Below are 23,141 nucleotides of genomic sequence, written 5' to 3' on the forward strand. Positions count from 1 at the left end.
AGATCCCTGCTCTGCTGCAAGAAAGATCAAAACAGAATGGTAAACTATGCCTGCATGGATCCTTGATATACAGGTGAACACAACAGGTTCAGTGATCCTCTAGCAAGGACTGACCTCTGCTGTGACTGTTTTCCCACTTGTGTGCCTCTGCCTGGGTGCCACATTGGGGAATACCTTGGTTCATGAGGTAACAAAAATAAATTTACTCTTTCCATTTCATCCATGGTTTTGTGGTTGTTCCTGTGTCCTACCTGTGTTAGCTCACACATTTGGTGTAGTTGGAAGGATCCAGGAACAGCCATGCCATGGCTGGCAAAAAAGTCAGGGACTGGAGAGACCATGATGGTGACTCTGTATTCTGGGTTGGCCCAGTACTGAGCACTGGACCCCAGTGGCCACTTCCCTGGCTAAATTTGCCTCACCAGAAGCATGGCCTGAAATAGATGATGGGGTGGTGGTTACCCCCCAGACAATTGAAATGGCTATATGCAGCTTGTCATGGAAAGCAGCAACAGCTTCTCACAAGAATTTGACCTGGATTTAAGAGGCAGGGAGGTGGTAGAAGTGCAACCCCTCATACATATGATGAGGTAGCAGGAACAAGCAGACAGGGGAGTGCAGATCATTCACACTTACACTCTGAAAGAGTTAAGGGAATTTTTAGAGATCTGTCAGCAAAAGAGTGGGAAAGGCCTACTGACATTGATTTTGCAAGCTGTGATGATGAAGCAGCATCTATCCATTTATTAATGGATAAAAAGAATTTATTAAGCCCTATAGCAAATGATGATCCAAGACAGTGAGGATATGCTCAGCTGCAAAATGTCAGAGGTCCTGATGAATGAGGTATTATTGCACCCACACTATCACATAGGTGATAAGGAAGAATGATCTTGTACAAGGTGTCGTCCCACAATCAGAAATAAACAGAATTACAACATCAGAAATGTTTTGCTCATGGCAAAAGTTAGCATCTACACAAAAAAGCTGACTGCCTCTGGTCCCATCAACAGCTCCATGGCCACCCTCCACCCCACCCGCATAACTTAATGCGAGACACTACCTTACAAATGCAAAAATAACAGCAATGAAGGTCTGTCAGGTCCCTCAATAGTGCTTCTGCAACCTTTCACTGTGAGGAGGACATGCACCCTTATGTTCCTTTACCTACAGAATGGCAGACTGTAAGGATTTTACATGTATTAGCTCTGGTCAGTACAGGAGCTGAGGTTACTGTATTCCATTGTAATATTATTGATAAAGAACCCATAGCACAGATCTGTGGACTTTGGGGAAATCTGACTCCTGCCGTCCAAGCTAAGGTTATTTTAACAATAGGAAATGCCATGTCTTTTACCACAATGGTTTTAATTGCCCCGGCTAAAGAATACATCTTGGGTATTGATGACAAATGACTGAAACTTCAGATGATCACTTTTGCTTTGGAACTTCACTAGTGGGCTTTGCCATTCAATCTATAACCATCTCATGTGGATTCCCAAAGTGAGATTCAATTATGCTGACTATTCCTACCAAGGTGATAACTATAAAACAATATCATATTCCAAGGGACAGGAGGAAATTACTCAAACTATTCAGGCACTTCAACAAGGGTGAATCGTTAAGGAAACTATGACTACTTCTAATAATAATCCTATCTGGCCTATTAGAAAGCCAGACAGCACTTGGAGAATGATTGTAGATTATAAAGAATTGAATAACATCAACCCCCAACTTACAGTTACAGTGCTAGACATGGATAATTTTACAAAGAAAAAAAACAGCAAAAATTTACAACCCTGGAAAGTGATGATAGATCTTGTTAATGCTTTCTTTTTGATAGCCGTTGATTCAGAAACCCAAGACTAGTTTGCCTTTACCAGGTGAAAAAAGCAATACACTTTCCAAGTATTGCCTCATGGATACAAACATAGACCCTCTATTTGCTATCAAATGACAGCAGCTGATGTAGCACTATGGTCAGGTACCATTACTGTTTACCATTGTATCAGTGATCTATTGATTACGGCAGAGGAACTACAAGACACTGAAAGACTCACAGGCCAAGACAGCATGACTGTACACATACCCACACCTGTTCAAGGGCGGGTTACATTAGGGCCTATGCAAGGGTAGCTCAAGCAGTCACACATTGGAAATAGATATATTATTTACAGCAACAATTTCTACTAGGAAAACTACATGTAAACACTCCACACACCACTCTTCTAGGACTTGTATAATTTAATCATATGCCCACACTAAGGGAAACTACTACCCTTGGAGATACCCCTACATTTTGTATGGAGGAGGCTCTCTCCTTACAAGGAGTTAGTAGAAAAGCACAAAAAAGATGCCTGATTTATCTGGAAGTGCAACATACACAGCAACTGGACAAAGACAATGGAGAGCAGTTAGATATGCTCCACTCCAGGAATTATGACAAACAGTTGTACAGTTCTCTAGTCAATGGGCTGAATTGATTGTATCACTTCTTGCTATCCTAGAGGGGAAGGCACATGACTTATACACTGACAGCTGGATTGTATACAACAGCCTCACAATGTGGTTACCCCATTGGGCCTAAGAGGACTGGCCATATAAGGGGGGCAAATATGTGTCAACAAATTTGGCAATAGGTACAAAGGTACCTTTTCAAAGTAAGGCACATCTCAGCTTCTCAAAAAGATGATTCACTCGAGTCATAAAATAATAGGGGAGTGGTTAACATGACCTCCACTGAAGTACATGCTGAAGCTACAAATGTGCATATAGCTTGCGGACATCGATCACCTTATACGGTACATGCATTGGATGTTACTCGTATTCAGACCCCTTATGATCATACTACAACACCTCTGCTACAAAACAAGGCAAGGACTGATATTCTTCCAGATGGTATCTCTCCCAGAATATTAACACCAGAGGAGATAGAATTGTTTACATTGATCGATTGCATGGTGTTACTACAACCTTTTAGTCTAGATGTGAAAATTCATATAATAAACCCTGAGAAAGTGGTACATTTCTGTACCCCAGCTTCTCCTCTTATTTTATATCCTTTGCTGATACCACATTCTTGAGTTCTTGTATTTCAGGTATCTTCAATGAATACCTGTATCTTATCTAGAGGAGACAGCATTGGAATGGAGTTATTAGTGTTGCAAACCCATTGACTTGAAGTTCAATCTGAAAAAAGCACAAGCCATGGACCTCCAGTCTGTGTGAGCGATTACCCCACATTAGGTTTTCAAACCTGGAGTAATATTAGCTGAAGAAGCTAGAGCAACGGCATATGTATTACTGGAAGGAAATGACACCCGTTTTCCTCCCCTATCACAGACTAGTTTGTCATGCTTTTTAATTTAGTACTACAAGCCCATGTCAGCATATAAATACTTTGATTTGGTTAGTTTCTACCGCAACTAATTAATCTGCCTTTGGTATTAAGGGATGATTAACAGCCACAGATCTTTTGACAACGTGTCATTGACGTGTCAACCCCAGTAGCTGCATTACCATTTTATACTATGCTAAGTGATTCTGATATTTATGTTTCTCATTGCTATTTTTTCTGAATAGGTAACAGCTGTATGCCAGTAAACATTATAAAATCAGTTGGCAGTGGACTGTTTCCTCCTTTGACACCACAAATAGTTGTTCACTTTTGAGGCATGTGCTGCTTCAACATAACTAATGAATCAGTCAACACAGAAGACAACATCCAACATCTCCAGGACTTAATGCATGAAATGAAACTAACAACTGATGGTACCTGGCTGGCTGACAGGATCAATGGAACATCTGATTCAAAACATTTTTGTAGAGATACATTTATTCCTTTTTCTATATGTGTTTTTTGCATGTCTTTGTAAATCAATCTGCCCTACACCCTGCAAGTCCAAATGGACATCTCCAGCTTTCCCAGCTCCAGAGAAAGTGGTCTTACGAGCAAAAGGGGAATATCGGAAAATAATAGATGATTTGTGAGGAGTATTGTAAACACATTCAAGTGACTTGCAGCTGGGGTGTAGAAAAACACATGCTAATTGTTTTTTAGCCATATAGGCTGGGGAAGTAGAATATAGGTGTTTAGATAGAATAGGCCTGTGATAAACTCTGAGGCACCCTATCGAACATGCTTGAGAATACTGTCCTGCTGTGAGAAAGATGCACAGTAGTAACCTATGCCTGCATGAGTCCCTGATATATAGGCAAAAACAGCAGGTTCAGTGATCCTCTAGCAAGAACTGAGCTCCATGGTGCCTGTGTTCCCGCTTATGTGCTGCTGCCTGGGTGCTGCTTCAGGCAATTTCCTGGTTCATGAGGTAATGAAAATATATTTACTCTTCTCATTTCATTTGTGGTTTTGTGATTGTTCCTGTGACCTGCTTGTGTCAGCTCACACCGTTTTTGTCTGCTGCATCTATATTCCTGCATTTATTCACTCATGTCTTACCGGGTACTTGCATTATCAAGAAGAGGAAAGGAACTTGTAGGTATATAATTCAGCTTGTAAAAATGCATCTTTCTGATGTTCTGAGTACATGCAGTATTTTCATGTAAAAGTAGAAAGAATAATAAACCAACATAATTACCTTGATGATGGTGGTGATTAATAATAAATAGCAATACCGACAACCTTTTATCAAACCTCCTGACGGTATAAGGCTGTAATATCTCATTTGAGAGGCTTCCTCTCCCACTAGTTTTCAGATGGCATGCTATGCTACAACATATCCGTATGCTTCTGAACAGCAAACTCCTTTCCTCAGGCACAGTGCTGTCTAGCATATGCCAATCTGGTCCTTCCCTACTCTGCCTACCAGAACTGAAGGACAAAACAGGGACATCTGGGTTTTCTGAATCCCTTGGCATGAGAAAGAGCCCTCGTAGGCATTGGTTTGAAACGCATCACAGGACATCTTGCCTTTTTCTAGTAAATTTGAGGTGGAAACAATGCTCCCCGCTCCCTACACAGTTCCACAGGTGTAACACAGAGGATGGGAGAGAAAATTCAAGGATACTATGAGATACAAGGATACTATTGGAGAGCAGATCAGGAAGCAGTATGTGAAGCCATGATACAAGTTGTTGACTTGCTGACTGAGAGTAGGAGGGATACACCTGAAACAATACCAAGATTTTAAGAACTTGGGTTTTCAAGCTGCTGTGGTGTCATTGATGGCTTAAATGTAGGTAGGGTATGCCCCAGGAGGAGCTAAAAATGTGTTAAAACAGAGCCAGCTCCTCTGCTTCAGTGGAATCTGGTGGAGCAAAGAGAATAACAGAATAAGAGAATAACAGGAGAGGAAAGTGTGCTCTTACCATGTTTATTTTTCACATCCTTGACACTTATCAACTCCTCCATTGACTGCCACAGACCAGAAAGTGCCTCTCAAATGCAATTTGTCCCTAGAGGCAGAAGAACTAGGAGGGGTGAGGGACACCATATGCACTCCTATAGATTCAGGACAGTGATTTTCTTGATTGCTTGGTTGTTACTGTGTATGCTGCTCAGCAGAGACTGAAAATCTCCTTCCACGGATTTGCAGTGCCTTTTAAAGTAGTTCTTTTTAAACCTCTGTAATGACACAAATACTAATCTGCCGGACTTATTTTGCACTTGTTCAATACTAAGGCAGCTTTGGATGAGGGCTGCTTTAAATACCAAATTAAATATAAATGTCTCTGGCACTTGGCACTAGCCTCAGGAGAGCCTTTTGGGAAAGCAGCAATTTCCTCTTTCTTTAAAACTGAGCTTAAACCAAACCAGTCAGCCACTTAGTCACAGACACACGTGTCCTGGTTAAATCCTAAACTGGTGGGGCCAGACAGGCTAAAACTGAAAGGAAGAAGAGAGTGGAGAGGGCAGGAGGGTTGCCTGAGCCTTGTGCTTTTTTTCCTTAAAATCTGTCTACTGTAAGGCCAGTAAACCTGGTAAGACTTGTCCCTACCCTCTCTCCTGCAAAGGGCTCCCTTGGTAGTGGAGGCTGCAGGTCTGCTGTCTTTTTAGGGCACTCTGGTTTCTGGCCTGTCCTCTCCCTGTTCAAGGCAACTGGAGTGCCAGGAATGTACACACCAGAGATGGGCTGGCATGTAGCAAACCTTTATTATGAAAGCAACCAGGATTACCAGGAGGTGAGATAGCAACAGCTGAACCTCAGGTCAGAGAAGTCATGGGAAAAGAGCAGAGAATGGCAGAGGCACTGCTCAGACCCAGGACAATCAGGGTCACCATTGCACGGGCTTGCTAGGGCTGTAGGGCTTCACGTGCCCAGACGTGTAGGCGTGGAGGGTGCAATAAACCCTTGGGCACAGACCCAGACCAGGGCCTGGGAAAGACCTTGCTGAGTCCACCTACCAAACGCTCCTCAGCTTGGCAAAAAAGCTCCCTTTTAAGCGGCCAGTGCTAGCACCACCCTCCTCGAGCACTGTGTTTCTTTGGGATAGATTCACCCTACCCCCATAAGCCCTGTAGCCTTTGCTGTGGCACAGGGGTGGTAAACGAGTCTCCCTCCCTCAGCTAGTGCAGGAGACATTGAGGACTGTTTGTAAGCAGGGAGGGTCATGCTGCCAGCCAGTGGTGTTGCAGTTGAGTTGTGTTCTCCTTCAGGTTCTGGAGGCAGAGGTGTTGAGGAAGTGCCCAGCTCCCATGCCTGCCAGGCTGATCATGGACCAAGAAAGCAAACATTGATCTCCTGGGGTGGCAGGAGGTAGCTGCATGGGATGAGGAATGAACAACATCTTGTAAGCCTCTTGTAAGCATGGGGAACCCCTTGCACACCCCAGCCCTTTCTGAAGCAAGTGCTGAAAAGTAGCATCCCCTCTGGCCTGGTCTATATGAATGATGAGTCATTGGTAGGCACCCCGCCCCTTCCCTCAGACATGCCCTCTGCTACATCTCCCTGCCCTGTTTCACTACCCAACAGAGAGCAGTTGTCAAACTGTGACTCAAGCTGTGTCTGAGTAACCCAGGCTGGTGGGGAGGCTGGCACAGCCTCGTGTACCCACTCTCTGCAGGCTCTCAGGGTGAGAGAATCACTTTAATCAGATCTATCCCTTAAGGAACAGAATAATGGGGCCACTTTTTGGATGTGGCAACTGTTGACCCAAGCTTCTGCTGTCAACAGGGCTAACCTCAGAGCTATACCAGGTTTTCACAGACTTGTCCTGGTAAGCTTTGAATATCTCCAAAGGTGGAGATCCCACAGTTTCTCAGGGCACCTGTGCTCGTGTCTAATCACTCTCATTCTATTTTTTTTAAGCTTGTGTCTAGAAGAACACAAGAACTTCCTTTGTTTCAACTTATCTATCACCCCTTGTCCTTTCACTGTGTATTTCTAAGAAAAGTTTGGTCCCATATTTTCTGCAACATCCACTTACTTAAATACAAGGTCAACTGGATTCCCTGTAGCCTTTCTTCTCATGGCGAAGCAGGTCCATTTGTCTCTCCTGGTGACATGCCCCAAGCAGCCCCCAACTGTCTCAGTGTCCTCCCTGCTGGATTTGTTCCTCTTGATCACACTCCATGGTAATGAGACCCAGAGTGGACACAGTACTCCAGATATGGCCTCACAAACATTAAATGAAGGGATATAACCACTTCCCTCCCCTTGCTGACCTCACCCTTACTCATGGAGCCTGGTACATGATTGGCGTACATTGCCATGACTGTGCACCATTGGGCAATGCCTTCTTCAGGTTCCTTTTCCACAGCATCAGTTACTCCCTTTGCCCTGGAGGCACTTCTGGTTATTAATTGAAGAAACTGAACAGTTCTGAGGTTACAGCTCTAAGGCAGATGGTTTTTGGCAGGAGCCAGAAACAGCACCCAAGGCCACTCTTGAGCCGAGGGCTGCAGCAGCTTCTCTCAGCAGGCAGCTCAGGAAGGAAGTCCAAGGCCTCCTGCCAGCATTTGCCTGCTTTCTGGGTTCTCTGAATGCAATGTGGAGGTGTGCCTCAGTGGCAGCAAGCCCAGCCCTCGGGTACTAGCTGTTCTGCATCTATCTACCCAGGCCAGAGTTGGTGAGCTGTTGGTGACCAGCTGCACTCTATGAATCTGTGCCCTTACTTGGCCACCCAGGCATGGGGACTCGGCTACCTCTGCTCCAAAGCACTCTATGTTATTGCACTGAGAAATGCAAGACAGTGTCCATGAGAGTCTCTCCTGGGGGTTCCTGCCCCACTCCAGCCACGCTGGTCCCTGTGTACCTGGGACTTGTCCTGCCTCCTCCCCCTGCCTAGAGCTCACTCACCCTTCTGCTCCCAGGGCTGTCCTATGCGGGATCCTCACCCTCTCTCAAAGTCAACATGCCCTGCTGCCAGCAGTTTCTAGGGAAACTGGTGTTTGCTTTGCCTTTGCTATGGTAACAAGTGAAGTAATGTGCTAGATACTCGTAACTAGCCATTTTCTGCAAAAGGCTTTCTGAAGTGTCAGGCATGTCAGCTGATCAGGCTGATCTTATCTAGATCTATCTCCAGAGTCAGCCAGGGCTCCACCTGGCTGAAGAGTTTCTCCCATTGAACAAGTAACAGGTGCATTTGAGAAGAACGGAAAGGCTTTGGCTTATAAAATGAGCATCTTGTTCTCTAATGAATTAGTCAAGAGCTGAAATAGAATGTCTCCAACATACAGTGCTGTCTGCTTTCTCCCCACCAAAACAGTCAGCAGTGAGGCTCAAACACTGAAATAGGAGTGTGAAGAAGTAGGATAAGATCTGTAGTCATGGAGAGAAAATTACTTGGGGATCATCCTTGGCTCTGGTGCTGCTCCTTGCTCAGTGCGGTAAGAAAGCACATTTTTCCTACAAAATAACTTTTCACTGGTTTTACCAGACTGAACAAACATATGTTTGAATCTCAGAAATTAGGCACCTCAGTGCTGCTCAGTGTCACTTAGTCATTCCAGGACCACTCTATAATAAGAGTAAAGAGAAAAGCTGCTCTTGCTGGCACTCTGGTTTTAGCACTGCCGAGCCACATTCTCTCCCTGCGTGTTTGTCTGGAAGGACTTGGCTGTGACCGTCAGCCTCTAACCCAGTCACGTCAGACTGGTTCCAAGGCAGCAATAAGGCACGCAGGATCCAGGATGTTTTCAGCACCCACCTGGTGCCCATGGTGCTCTCCAGATCAGTGGGCCAGGTCCCACTGAGCTAATTCCAACAGGAGTGAAAGCAACCCCCTCAAAAACAGGGAGGAGGCTGCTTTTTGGTTTCTGGTTCTGCAGAGGAATCATAGAACCATAGAATCACCAGGCTGGAAAAGACCCACAGGATCATCGAGTCCAACCATTCTTTCAGTCACTAAACCATGCCCCTCAGCACCTCATCCACCCGTACCTTAAACACCTCCAGGGAAGGTGAATCAACCACCTCCCTGGGCAGCCTCTGCCAGTGCCCAATGACCCTTTCTGTGAAATTTTTTTCTTTATGTCCAGCCTAAATCTGCCCTGGTGGAACTTGAGGCGATTTCCTCTTGTCCTGTCCCCTGGCACTTGGGAGAAGAGGCCAGCATCCTCTTCTCCACAACCTCCTTTCAGGTAGTTGTAGAGAGCAATGAGGTCAAACCTCAGCCTCCTCTTCTCCAGGCTAAACAACCCCAGTTCCATCAGCCGCTCCTCATAAGACCTGTTCTCTGGACCCCTCACCAGCTTGGTTGCTCTTCTCTGGACTCGCTCCAGAGCCTCAACATCCTTCTTGTGGTGAGGGGCCCAGAACTGACCCCAGGATTCGAGGAGCGGTCTCACCAGTGCCGAGTACAGAGGGAGAATAACCTCCCTGGACCTGCTGGTCACGCCGTTTCAGAGACAAGCCAAGATGCCAAGGAAACGGAGGCAACGCCAAGAAATTCGATGGGAGGGGTTTAAAAAAAAAGGGCAGCGCTGCCCGTTAGGTTTAAACCCTCCGGGGTGGCGGCTTCTCCTGGCGTTCCACCAGCGGCCGCCGGGCGGCGCCCTTGCCCGCGGAGCCGTTCGTGCAGCCCGGGCTGCGGCTGGAGATGCGGGAGGGGTGGGGGGCTCCTACCGCAGCATGAGGCTTCTCCACGTCCCTAGGGTCAAAGCAAAACACGCTGGACTCCTTCTTGTAATTAAAAACGAAACAAAACAAACAAACAAAACTCCCCAACAAAGCAAACCCTTCATCTCGTTAAAACTTTGATATTAAAGCCATTAAAAATGCAGTTCTTTCAGTGAACTTTGGTAAAATTTCTGATTTTGCTCCCATGGAGCGATTTGTTTGACTCAGCATGTTCCAATAAAATAAAAAAAAACCTAAAACTTTCCAGCTAAAAATGAAGCTTTTCCACTGTGATGTTTGGCTTGTTTTATACCAGCAATACAAAAAGCTTGCCTCTGAAGTAATTTTATTTTAGGCAGGGTTTGGTTTGATTTCAGCTAACCCCTTCCTGACTGGCTGCACTTCATCTGCTGGAAAGAAAGGAGTGCCTGGAAAGCCTCCTGCCCAGCTCTGTTGAGGTGTTTATGGGCAAGGGGGCTTAGTCTGTTCCCAGGCCTTGGTCCACAGGCTCCTCGTGCTTTAAAAGGCCATGGGACATGGATTGTCACTGGCAGAAATGGGCAGGCAGGCACAACTCTGGCAGCCTGGTTCAGCAGCTCTGCTCCCTGTCCTGTCCAGCATCCCAAACAGAAGCCACTGAGCTCCTGGACTAGCTAGATGGGGCTGTGCTGGTCAGCAGGACAGGAGGTCTCCAGTGGTAGAGCTGGTGACATCTGGTAGCAATGTGTGCAAGACAATTTTATTACTCAGAGAAGTGGCAAGTAGATAACATGACCTGCCTATGTCCCTTTTTTTTCCTTAACAATCATCACCATCATCACTGGGTGTATAAGGCTGCGTTGTGGTTTCCCCTGTTACATCCAGACTTTTGGATTTAAAATGGCAGATGATTTAGAATCATAGAATCATAGAATAACCAGGTTGGAAGAGACCCACCGGTTCATCGAGTCCAACCATTCCTATCAAACACTAAACCATGCCCCTTAGCACCTATTTGTGTGAGACGAGACACAAATGGGTCAGGATTAAATGCCCAGCTCTTAAGTGCAAGTCACCTCACAAGCAGATGTAGTCACTGATGCAGGGGTCTGTGTGCTGATTTGAAGGTGAAGAAATAGAAAAATGTATCAACTCATCTACCTGGCTCTGTGGAGGGATTTATAGACAAGATAAAAGCATCAGATGGCAGAACTATTTGTGAGTTTCTGGCAGCGTGGCAAGCTATTGGGTTATAAGACAGGAGTCCAGCGTGCTCAGTTCTCCATGGCACAGGCTGCTGCTAGGCTGTTGGAAGGCAGTTGCAAACACTGCTTCAAATTACCTGGTAATTCTTGCAGTACGGCAAAGCTAGTGCCACCCTCCCTGCTGCCTGGCTCCTCTCTTAGGAAGAGACTGGCTCTGCCACTTCCTCTGCGTTAGCGTGTTCCCTGAAATACAAGCTAAAACTTGTCCTGGGTGATGACCTGAAACTGAACCGCTACATTTTTCCCATGACATCGGTCCCTAGTTCCATGATCTTCAGTAACCAGGCGGGGGCACTGCGGGATTTGCATCCACAGTGGAAACACGGTCCCGTTTCCGCTGAGTTACCCAGATGGCATGACGATAGATCATGAACCATTTTTAACCTATTCAAACCACTCGAGTAAGTTCACAGCAGGTCAGTGCTTCATGGCTTGGTGACCAACACATTTTTTTTCATCTGGCAAGAGGAATCCTAAAGATTTACCAAGGTGTCCAACCCTGCCTTTAGCTACAAGGGATGCTTTCCAAATCCTGGAGACAAGAACGGTGGGAGGATAGGAAGGTCATCACTCTACAAGTTTCATTTTGCATCTAGTCTTTTTTTTTTAATATCATTTATCCTTATTGTCTGGTGGGAATCGCTAAAAGTAGAAGCAACTTTTGTCTATGCTGAATGAATGGGGAAATGCTGAAAGAAGCTGTATGCTCCTTTATTGGATCTCAAAGAGATGAAAACCTTGATAGTGTCTCGCCTGATTTCTATTTCATAGTGCACTCTTCAAATGTAATCAGCTTTTGGAGCATGCTCTGCTTCCGACTGTGCATAGAATGCTCACAATGAAATTAACAAAAGCATGATGATACATTTGAAGTGAGAATCTAGGACAAAAAAAGTTAAATTCTTGCTGTAAAATCAATGACAAAAATTTCTTTGGCTTTAGTTCTCACTATAGAGCCCTCTGTATGTCTAAGGCTGGGAAGAATCATTTTTATAGATGTATGTGTCTTAGCAACATCCTAAGGAACAAAAAAACCCCATGAATTGTGGATACATTTTATACAAGCAGCTTAGAAAGGTATCTTTATAGCCTCCCTCTTAGCAGAGATTTGTTGCTATGTTTAACTCCACTGCCTCAACCCCAGTTCTACCATCAGGGATGGGGAATTGTTCCTGACTGATGGCATTATCATAATACATGCAGACAAGGTGCTGGGCTTGAATTTGTATTGGTGATCTCAGATCTGGCATTTAGTAATGTTCCTGTTGTGGTTTTGATGCTTCTATTGAATTGCTAGGACATTTTGCATGCTTACCCTTCCGTGATGCAGCATGATGGGGAAATGCTGTCCTCTACATTCAGGGCACAAGATCAAGAGCAGATTTCCACTGTGACTAGGTGGCTGCTCATCCTCACTGCCAGGTGTGTTGCTCTGCGTCACTCAGAAGAGAGATCCAAACATGGGCTGCTTGCAGGCAAAGCTTTGTGCTGCTGAGGCGTACTTTCTCTTCCCTTAATGGAGGTGATGTCTGGATGATTCCATGTCCCTGCAGTCCATTGGCTTGACTCAGAGGTGACTGCAGGGGAGCCAGACGCTGAACCCCATTGGCTTCTGCAAATAGACTTCATCACATGCACGCACAGGCTGGGCCTCCAGCTGAGCTGGTGGCTCATCATTATCCAAGCAGTGATGGACACCAGTCCCAACCACCAAGTACATTGTCTAACCAGGGAGGAGGGGTTAACCACAGCATGGAGTTTCTGGCTCCTTTTCGACTTTCCTTAGGATTAAATCTTGTTGTTGGGTGTTGATGAGGTGAAGGTAAGCAGTGAAAGATATCAGACCTCAAGCCGTCCCAATCTCTTTGTAAGGGCAGAAGGAAGAGAGACCCTGTGGGGTGGTGAGGAGCCAGACAGGGAGACTGTGTGCCTTTTCTCAGCTCACCTCTCCAGGACAGTGGGTAACACAAATCCCATGTGACTTCAGCCATGGGACATGGTCCCTGTGGTTGCAGCTCCATCTTCCCCACCCTTCCATACAGTTGCTCTGACCACTGTCACAGCAGAGAGGCATTGATCCTTGACATGCCCTCATCCTTGCAAATCTGTGTGCCTGCAGATAACTGAATAACTTCTTGTGTAATTGCTCCCTCCACCTGTTAGAACAGTCTGAGACCCAGCAAAGCTTTCACAAGGAGCTGGCTTACAGGACACAGAGACTTCAACAGAGTAGGGCAGCTCCTCTGATCTGCAGCTTTACTCAGAAGGGGCACTACTATCATGTGTAAGTCAGTGGTATTTAAGGTCCTTTCCTGAAGGAGGATGCCCTTTCAGATGACACTAATCTTTTCCTTAAATGGGAATCTGTATAGGAGGAAATGAGTAGAGGCAAAATATCTGGATGCTCTCACAATATGAAGTAAGTGGATTTTTGAGACAGGCCTCCCCATTCAGTCATGCCTGGCATTGACTGAAATGCAGCCCATGCTGGCAGCTGGACTTGAGGCTTCCTGTGGATTGTCCTTCTCAGCCTTGACAATTTGTCCTGTCCTGCCCTACTAGCTAGATGAAGAAAGCGCTGGTTTTCTAGAACAAGCTACGTGCTTGCCACTTCTGTTATGTAAAATGAGCTAACAGCAACTTGCTGCCGAGATTTCATAACAGGGAGGAAGTCAAGGACTAGAGGCACTTGCTCAAGGGTTTCGGTGGCTGCAGCTCTGCCTGGAAGAAGCTCCTCTCCCTTGTCTTATGAGCTGGATCAGCTGTGCAGTTGTGAACAGACAGCAGAGTGGATGGGAATATCTTACAGTCAGGCAGAGCAACCTCCAGTATCTGTGAACTTGCTGGTGAGATGCAGTCGCCTGCACCCAAATTATTCATCCTCCCATTGCACCACGGCCTCCTACTTAAGCTCCAGTTGGTACCCTGGCCAAGGGCAGGAGAAAAGCATGAGTGGAATAAAATCCTGTCACCTTATGCTGACAGTTAGCATTCATCCTTTGCAGCTTCCTCTGAGCACCTGTAGCACTGATTTTCCCATCTCAGCTCTGTCCAGCTCTGCAAGTGAATTCCTGAAAGTGCTGTGAACTAACCGCACTTCCTAAGGGTCTGAAGAATGAGGACATTATTTACTTTTGGCTGTCGATGGGTATCAAATGGTGTGAAAGAAATGTATGCCTCAGCTCCATCACTATCTGGGACCAAAATAACAGATAAAAGAAGAAAATCAGTGGGAGTTATCATTATATGGAGTTGCCATGGAAATAGCATGAGAGAACTTGGAGGAGAGCTAGCACACTATGTCTCCAGGAGGGCATAAATCCCCTGCTAGCCTCACTCCTTTTTTTATCACATTAACAGGCAATATTTCGTGCTTTAGCAAGAGGTGGGAAAACATCAAAGCACAGTTCTGACATTTTTGTCTGTCCCTTGGTTTCTCAGACCAAGACCTCCTTGACCTCTCAAGAAGTGGAAATGCAAACCCTCACGCTACTGCAAAGTTGTCCTGGAAATTGTTTGATAATTTCAGTAAAATGGTAAGAGGGATATAATTTTCCTCAGAAAATATTTATTGTCTTCTGTGAAATCAGATGAAGAACAGGGAAAAAAAAATCAAATGTACTATTCTAAGGGTGGGGGTTTTTTCAAAGAAAAATGTCCTATTTCATTTGTATATATATATTTAATGCTGATATCTAAGGAAAAGCATTACAATTTAAATAAGCTCAGAAATAAGGTGAAGTTGCTGTCTTGTGCTGTTGCACTGTTCTGGGAAGGCCATTTTATTCTCCTCTCTTACTTATGAAATCCCATTTTTTAACTGCCTCATCCACTCTGGTCAGAACAGGACAACCATATCTGCTCATGCACTATATCCTGAGACTCCACAATTGTAGCTCTGAGGCATGATACTGTATGGGGGTGGCATCCTCCAGCACATACATTCAAGTTCTCCAATTTGTACTTCCTGGTGGGACACAGGTGACCCCTCTGGAGTGTTGTCCCCAACCAGGACTCTCAGTGATGGATGTGGCAATCCGATCCAGAGTAAACTACCCCTTGGATGCTGGCATCCAGCTGCTTATGAGTACAGGTATGCGAGAGTGAGTGTATAAAACCCGTTCTGTTCTCAAAGTCATTGTTATCATTATAAGGACTCACATTGAACTCTGCTGCATTATTGCTCTGATGTTGCAATGTTTTTTTTCCATGGATACTAACTTCCCTACCCCTAGCTCCTAGGTCTTTGGCCACTAAGAGATGTGACTGAGCCCATTTACAGATAAGAAGGACCTTCAGGCTGCAGACAGGCTCCAGAGGAGAGAGGGTAGACGGGAAATTCGGGAGCAGGGCAGCAGTAAAGCCATCATATTCGTACCTGCTCCTGTTCAGCAAAGCCAATAAGTGAGAAAGGAAAGATGCCCAGGAGGCACCACCACCTCCTCAAATTCCTTACCAATTGGTACAAATGCTTTGTCCCTGCATCAGTGCTACAAGGGCAAGTGAAATGAAATGAAGCAGAATAACAAGAGAAGAAGCCAAAAAGCATGGTCCCTAAATGCCCCTTTAAGAACCAATTCAAGTTACATCCCAGGTATTTACACCAGTTCTAGCCTGGAGCCCCACTTCACCAACTGAATTTCTGTAAGTTTGTGATTCCACTTGCAAGAAATGGGACCACAAGTGATATACAACTCTGGGTTTGGAAAACTCTTTGCTGTAGAACAGCTAAAGCTGTGGAATTAATTTGTGTGGGATGACAACTCTGGCCAGGGCTGCTTCTTTGGGTTAGAGTCATCATATCTGCCATGATAGCAGTAATTTCAACTTTTTTTCCCTAAAGCTGTCTTAAAGAAAGAAAGAAAAGCAAGGAGAAGGGAGGAATGTCTCTTTTGACATCTGCATTTCTAAGGCAAAAGTCTTACAGTTATCTAAGATGTTACCAGCAACCACAATTTTTCCTCAGAACAAAACTTATCTGCTAGGTTCTTGTGGATTGTTTTGTCTGTTTGCTCAGCATAAATTTAAGATAAAATTACACACATAATTTTATAAATGCTATTTATAAAGCTGTGAATATTTATTATGCATATTTTGTGACAAATTGGAACCATTTTTACCCCTATGAAACGACAACTCCCAAACACTGAATAATTCCAAAGGGGCTATTTTTATGGCACTTGGTGGTACATTTGTTGCTGAGTAGCAGCTCTCTGTCTATAGCCATGGGAATAGACATCATTTTTAGCTTGTCGTAGTTCTGGAACTGGATTCGTTCCAGAAGAGTTTGTCATAACAGTGGGCTGTGCAATGGCTTTTTATGATAAATGGACTATAGGGTCTAACATTTTTGGAAAACAATTGTGTTTATCTTTGCATCAGGACTGTCTGGGGAGCTTCCATTCATCCCCTTGCTGTGTTTCCCAGGGCAGGGAGTTGCAGTCACCAGGAAACTCCCTGGCTAGGTGGCAGGTCCCCAGACAGTCTCCTCATCTCAGTGGTGTGCCTGGTCCTATCTTAGTGCTTTTAGTCTAGTTATCTGAAAGCAGCTGCCTTCAGTGTATCTTCAGGATTGTTAGTTCCCCATCTTTCTTTCCAGGCGAAGGGAAAACATCTACGGCCTTTTCAAATGCTACTGCCTTAGCATCAGGAGCGGGAGTAACTTAAAATGTAAAACAAAAATCCCTGATGTCATCTATGCAATTTTTGTTACATTCTGTGTATTCAGGGCTTCCATTCAAAATAAACAAAATCTTAAAAGCCAAAACCTAAATCATACACTATGGAAAAAAAATTGTGGTTTTCTCTCTTGTTCAGAAATAGCACCAACACAACATAAAACAAACCAGCTTCTGCGTCCGGTTAACAAACCAGCTCTGTGAAGAGCTGTATCCAGTTAAATGACTCTTCCGGTTAAAGATCTGGGCTTCATTCCTGGATCCACAGAAATCTCCTGTGCAACCATTAAAAAGCTGATACAGTCCATGCCTGGAGGGTGCATCTGAGGAGTGATGGAGGAACAAAGTACTGCCTACCCAGAAGGTGAAAACTGCTACTGCTATGTCAGAGCAGATGGGGGAGGCAAGGTTTGAAGGTAGGGGTCACTGCACAATCAGATTAACAAATACACCTGGGAGGAACAAAATCACCCTTGGGCACCCGATGTGCCTGAAATGGTACTCATTTTTTCTAGCTATATTTGCTCCAAACCTCATTTCCCCATTTGGATCAAGCAAGCACTCTAAAACCTGCAGGATTGCTTTCATTGGTTTGAATCTAGGCAGGTTCCTAACTGGAGTGTGTTTTAGGCCAGATTCCCAAGGCATAGTAACCCACAAAATCAGTGTTTCTGTCTTCCCAAACTGGGGCAGGGAGGGGAGCTCAGAGTAGTCTCAGCTGTTCTCATAGCTCAGGATTTAGCCCCTCCTGGGAGGTAGAGCTGAGATGTCCTCAGGGGAAGAGCATTGCTGTCTGTAAAGGCGTATATCAAAGTCTTGCACAAAGCAGACAGCAACACAGCAGGAGCAGAGTCATGCTGGGGATTTGCAGCTAGGTCTTTGCTCCCTGGGCCCTGCTGTAGGGAGGAGACAAGGGTCAGGTTCAAGGCAGGGCTGGAGAAGCTGGGAGGCATCTCTGGTTCCTCTTCTATGTTTAACTGTGTTACAGCCTTCAGAGAATAAAGCCATTTTGGAAGGGATTTGTCTGTCTCCCCTTCCCCACCAATATCTGCCAAGACAAAGGGCCAACATACAAGTTATGAGGCTCCCAACTTGCTACGTCCAACTGACTCATGTTCACACCACCCTCTCCTGAGACAGCACAACCATGGCATCAACCGTCTCCCTCCTACACCTCCACAGGATTTTTTTCTCCCTCTCCAGCTTGAGTTTCCAACACACGGGTGCCAATGTGCAGGTGGAAGCAAGGCATTGGAGAATGAGATGAATAGTTTTACATGAACTTAATTACCTCAAATAATTGCCAGTGCAGCAACCATACCCTTTGAGGAACCCTAGCTAAATACTATTACAGTTCATGAAAGAGATTTCAATGAGCCAGCACATGTTGATTTGGAAAGATGTTCCTTTGCAAAGCTGAGTCATAAAAAAGATTGAGAAACTCTGCAATCAGTGATTAAACTGCTAGAAAGATCTGCCAGAAGGCAAACGTGTCCAAAATTGTTACACTGTACACTACCCTTTATTTCAATGCTTTGATTTGAGTCAAAGGATTAATTTGTTTCATTTTTCTGAATACGATGCATTTCAAATTTCAGATCTTCTCCTCTCTTACTCACAGCAACATTTGGTTCTGTTGATCTTGTATTTCATCAGTTGTGTGGGAAGGTGACTGAACTTTTTGTCTAATGGCAGAAGATGCTTCAATTACTTCTTCAGACTCCAATTAGGAAGGGGCTTAAATTAAGCACTAGGGATATAAAAAAAAATCGGATGAGTTTGGAAAGCTCTGGAAAAATACTCAAGGGAGAGTAGTTGCCATGGCAATGCTTCTCTGTTTTCTCTTGGCATACAGAAGCATGTGCTGAAGAAGACACTTCCCCAACACACCTCACTTAGACCCAAACCCACTCAGCTTCCAGGAGCAGGCACAAGCTGAGTGGTACAGCTGCCCACATAGCACAGGTGTGAGCTCTGCTGCCCACCACAGCGAGCCCCAGTGTCAGGTCACGCTGCCAGTGCCACACTGCAGACCCAACACCACACTTACACCTGAGTCCTTATGCAGGTCAGGGTGCTGCAGTACATGGTGAAGGAACTGCTTTCCCACACTGGCTACTTCTCAGTGGCCTCATGGCTCCAGAGCATCTCTGCTGCTTCTTGATCCCACAAAGCAAGTGAGGTCAGTGGAAAGATCACAACTTACCATGTCAAGCTGCATCAGCTCATGTGTTCCTGGTGGGGAGAAAGGCCATGGCACTTGTAAGTCAACTTACAGATTGAGATGCAGGGGATGTAAAACAGGAGGCACTGGTCTGATCCTGTGCTTGGTACATGGCAGCAAGTTGATTTAAATGCATGAGAATCCAGAACCTCAAGGACATTGAAGAACTAAATTCGAGTGGTATCTTTCAGGATTTTGTTTCTGGGATGTTTGATTTCCATTTGTACTTCTGAAAAATCTGCACCAAAATTTAGGGTCCCTGAACCCAGTCTTCTCACTGGGGCTGCAAAGACATGTCTGAGGCTGTCTTGGGACCTTGGGCTGCTGCTTATCCAGATCTCACACTCAGTCTAAGAACAGTGCAGCTCCTGCCACTCCATTCACTCAAGTTTCTCCTCACAGATACTTGGCGGGTGGGCAGCAGCGGGGAGCAGCATGCACCCAACTCTCATCTAGGCATGGGTTCTAGATGTGGAATTAGATATACAACACCTTACGAATCAAGCAGCATTTGCATTGACCCATCTTCTGCAGCAGCTCCCACAGAGGACTATTAAAAAAAAGCATCCACCATGGCTGAAACTTGTCTTGTGCAACAGATTCTGCTGAGAGCAAAGTAGAGATTATGAATGAGCTGACAAAACCAGCCTGCTGTTGGCATAGGCACCAAGCAGAGACAGAGTAGCTACGCTGGAAGTGTTTCATCCATTACTGTCAGAGAAGTCACTTTTACCACTCATCCTGCTCCAATAAATCATGTTGCCAAGCAGTTTTATAGAGGCGTTGTACATCCAAAGCTTATGGTCCCATTAGAAAAGATGCATTTCTTTTTTAGCTCACTGTGTCTGAAATGCTGTCATGGAAGAATGTGAGTTGCTGCTTAGAGTGTTATTGTAAAAGAGATATTATTGTAATTACAGCAGGAAGGACAATGTGAGCTATGAACCACCATCATCTTCCCCTCGTCCCATCACCTTCAGGCTGCCTTGTAAAGCTGAAAATTTGCTACCACAAGCAAAATAGCTGCTCACACACCCTTTGCCATGGTGATTGATGAAAATGGGGAAATAATGATGTTACTTCTCCATTCACCATACATCACCCATCCTCTCCAAGTGACTAGAGTATTATAAGTCTGGCCAGATTTATATGGACAACTAAACCAATTAGCTCTTTTATAAAGGCTATCATCTTCTTAATGCAATGCTAGAGATATTTAGGCATACGTCTGCAAAAGAAAGTATTTCTTTCTGAAGCTAACAAAGCTCTCATTCTAGCAGATTTAAAACCTCAGTCTGCAAATGTTTGCCCTGTGGCTGTGTTTACATCAGCAAGTCATTCAGGGATGGCAGGAGCCAAACAATAGATCAAAGCAGGGGGTCTGGAGACACCTACATATACACTACATGTGAACATATACACGTACTTATACACACACACATATGTTTAAACATGTTTATATACATACACGCACACATATCTAAATAGACATGGTTTGCCAACATTGTAGCCAGTAGGAAAACTCTCACAGATTATGTTACTAACAAGTAGGACAGCCTAGGAAGTTGGTATATTCAGCACAGTCAAATCTACGTCACGTATGTACAATTCCCATCAAGATTATGGGTTTGAATTTGGGTCTGTTTAAATGTGGCCCTTCCTGTGACTGGCCTTACTGTCATCACACTGCTGCTTTGCATAGCACTGGGAGGGACCTGCCCAGCTGCTAACTAGCCACAAGGCTACTCCTGTCTCTGGAAGGCAGAGATAATTCCCAGGGCTGTTACCCCACTCAACCTGTCTAGGCCAGCAGGCAGTGTAGGCTGCTGTGAAGGTGCTCCTCTTCACTGCTGAGCAAGGTGATAGGAGGGGGCACAGGGTAGCAATGCAGCTTTTGCTGGGTGCACCCACCATGCCCCAACAACCCAGCAAGGCAGCCACCAACAGCACTGAGGTGCCTAAGTAAGAAGCAATATCCGTCTTCCAGTTTCCCCTGCACTGTCATCTTAAATCCACACACAAGAGTTAACATCATTATGCCCTGCTGAACAGCAGAGAAGTACAAAATTGTCCCAGTTTCAGCACTTGCTTGAGACAGAAAAGGCACTGCACAGGCACAGTAGAGAAGTAAGGTCTCTAGGCAATCTACCGCACTATTATTCCTTGGAGAGCAAATACTGGAGGGGGCAAAGAGTGAGCTTTTTTTTTTTTTTAACATCAGTTCAGGAGTCAATTGCATGTAATGAAGCAGCTGTGACCACACTGGCCTCGGGTCAAAATCCAGAGCACACCTCTTGACTACTGGCACCAGCACAAAGAGATTGCTGGAAACCCTCTAATGTCAAGGGCAAGTCTTGCTGTCCAAACAAACATGCACTTGCAATGACAGCGGAACATCAAAAAGCTGACTGACCCAGCTGCCTACAGAGCAGAGAGACAACCTGCTGGAAACCCTCAGCCAAAGAGTTATTTCTGCCCTTCCACAGGCAAGAAATCCTTTGTCATAGGACTAAAAGATACCATGGACAGTAAGCTTACCTAGTCTGAAAAGCAACTGGAAAACCGCATGGGATAAAGTCTGTCTGGGTCAACCAAGAACAATAAAAAAAATCCCTGTGCCGTACTTTAGTAAAGAAAGGGAAATATTCAGAAGAGGTACCAGCACATGGGTGCACCGATCCTGTAATCTGCCGCAGGTGTCCATTACAGTCTATCACTGGCAGCAGTGCAACAAGCTAGATGGACCTCAATGTGACAATATGTCTAGAATTTCCACAGTAGGTTGTCCTGAAAATCACTCATCAATATTTGCCTGAACACTGCCTGTAAGCCCACACCAGGAATATACAACAGGATTTTCTTCAGGTGAGCAGGACCTCAGGTTTCTACATTAACACAAATATATCAGTCAAAGTGACTAAAATGATCGACAAAGGAGATTACTCCATCAGCTCCCATCTTGCACAGCCAGATAATGCAGGATACCTTAAACAGCAATTTATTGGAAAAAGCATTATCAATATTTACAGATGCTGTAACATGATTAGTAACCCAAACAGAAAGACAAACCAACAACCTAAAATCTTTCAAATCAACAATTCCCACTGAGCCCACAAAAACCAATGATGAGCACAAGAATTGTAAATCATTATATTAGCATTTTTTTATTTAAAAACTCTAGAAAGTGCAGACAGAACACAGGCATCTTTGCTTGTACAGAAAAGGCAATTTGGTTTGCATAAGATTTGACAGCAGTTCGCTCTCTTTATGAAACTGTACCCTGCCTACTCCATGCAATAGGCCAGTAGCAGGGCTGCGCAGGCAGAGCCTACAGGTGAAATTACTCTCATTATTGAGCCAGAAGCTCTTGCCCTCTGTTCAGAAAAAATGTATGCATGTTATGAAAGAAAACATGGTGCTGTGATGTCCAGCTCTGTTCATACCAGGTTTACTTCTTCCTAACATGAGATTTTACGGGAGAAATTTTGAGAAATTTCAGGATTTCAATGATTACAGGACTTTCATTACCAGTAACCAGAAAGGACTATATCCACAGCCTTCACAAAAATTCCAAGATCAAATCAGGAACACATAAGCCAGGCAACACGGTGCCCCTCCATTCCTTACCCACAAATGATAAAAATAATCTGAGACATGAATAGGTATCTTTGGATTCAAGGATGGCCTTAGAAGGGTCTTTGCTCCTTAAAAAAAAACCCAAATACCTAACTCCTTGTCTGTCTTGACCTCCCTTTTTATTCCTCTCCCCTGCACAGTAATCACTAACTGCGGCCAATAGCTTTTCCCTTGTTTTGTTAAAAATTAAATGTCTGCTTTTTTTCACCCATCCTGACTAGCTACTCTGCACACAGGTGACTGAAATTCTCTCTTGAGGTCCACATCAAAGCTCTTATATGGCTCAGCAAGAGAGAAAAGTAAAACACATCAGAACCTTGCATTTTCTGCTTTTACTGCT

At 44.8% G+C, this 23,141-nt stretch overlaps 1 protein-coding gene across 1 annotated transcript in view; it reads right to left on the reverse strand.

Annotated features, from left to right (window-relative positions):
• LOC138719183 (histone H2A type 2-C) overlaps positions 1 to 17,782 on the reverse strand; it is a 90,058-nt gene extending 72,276 nt beyond the window's left edge. Inside the window, exon 1 of the mRNA XM_069854230.1 lies at positions 17,773 to 17,782. The gene's annotated coding sequence lies outside the window, so the exon portion shown is untranslated. The remainder of the gene's footprint in view (positions 1 to 17,772) is intronic.
• Between the last annotated feature and the right edge of the window lie 5,359 nt (positions 17,783 to 23,141).

This window comes from Phaenicophaeus curvirostris, chromosome 1 (assembly GCF_032191515.1).
Source record: "Phaenicophaeus curvirostris isolate KB17595 chromosome 1, BPBGC_Pcur_1.0, whole genome shotgun sequence".
Classification (NCBI taxonomy): Eukaryota; Metazoa; Chordata; class Aves; order Cuculiformes; family Cuculidae; genus Phaenicophaeus; species Phaenicophaeus curvirostris.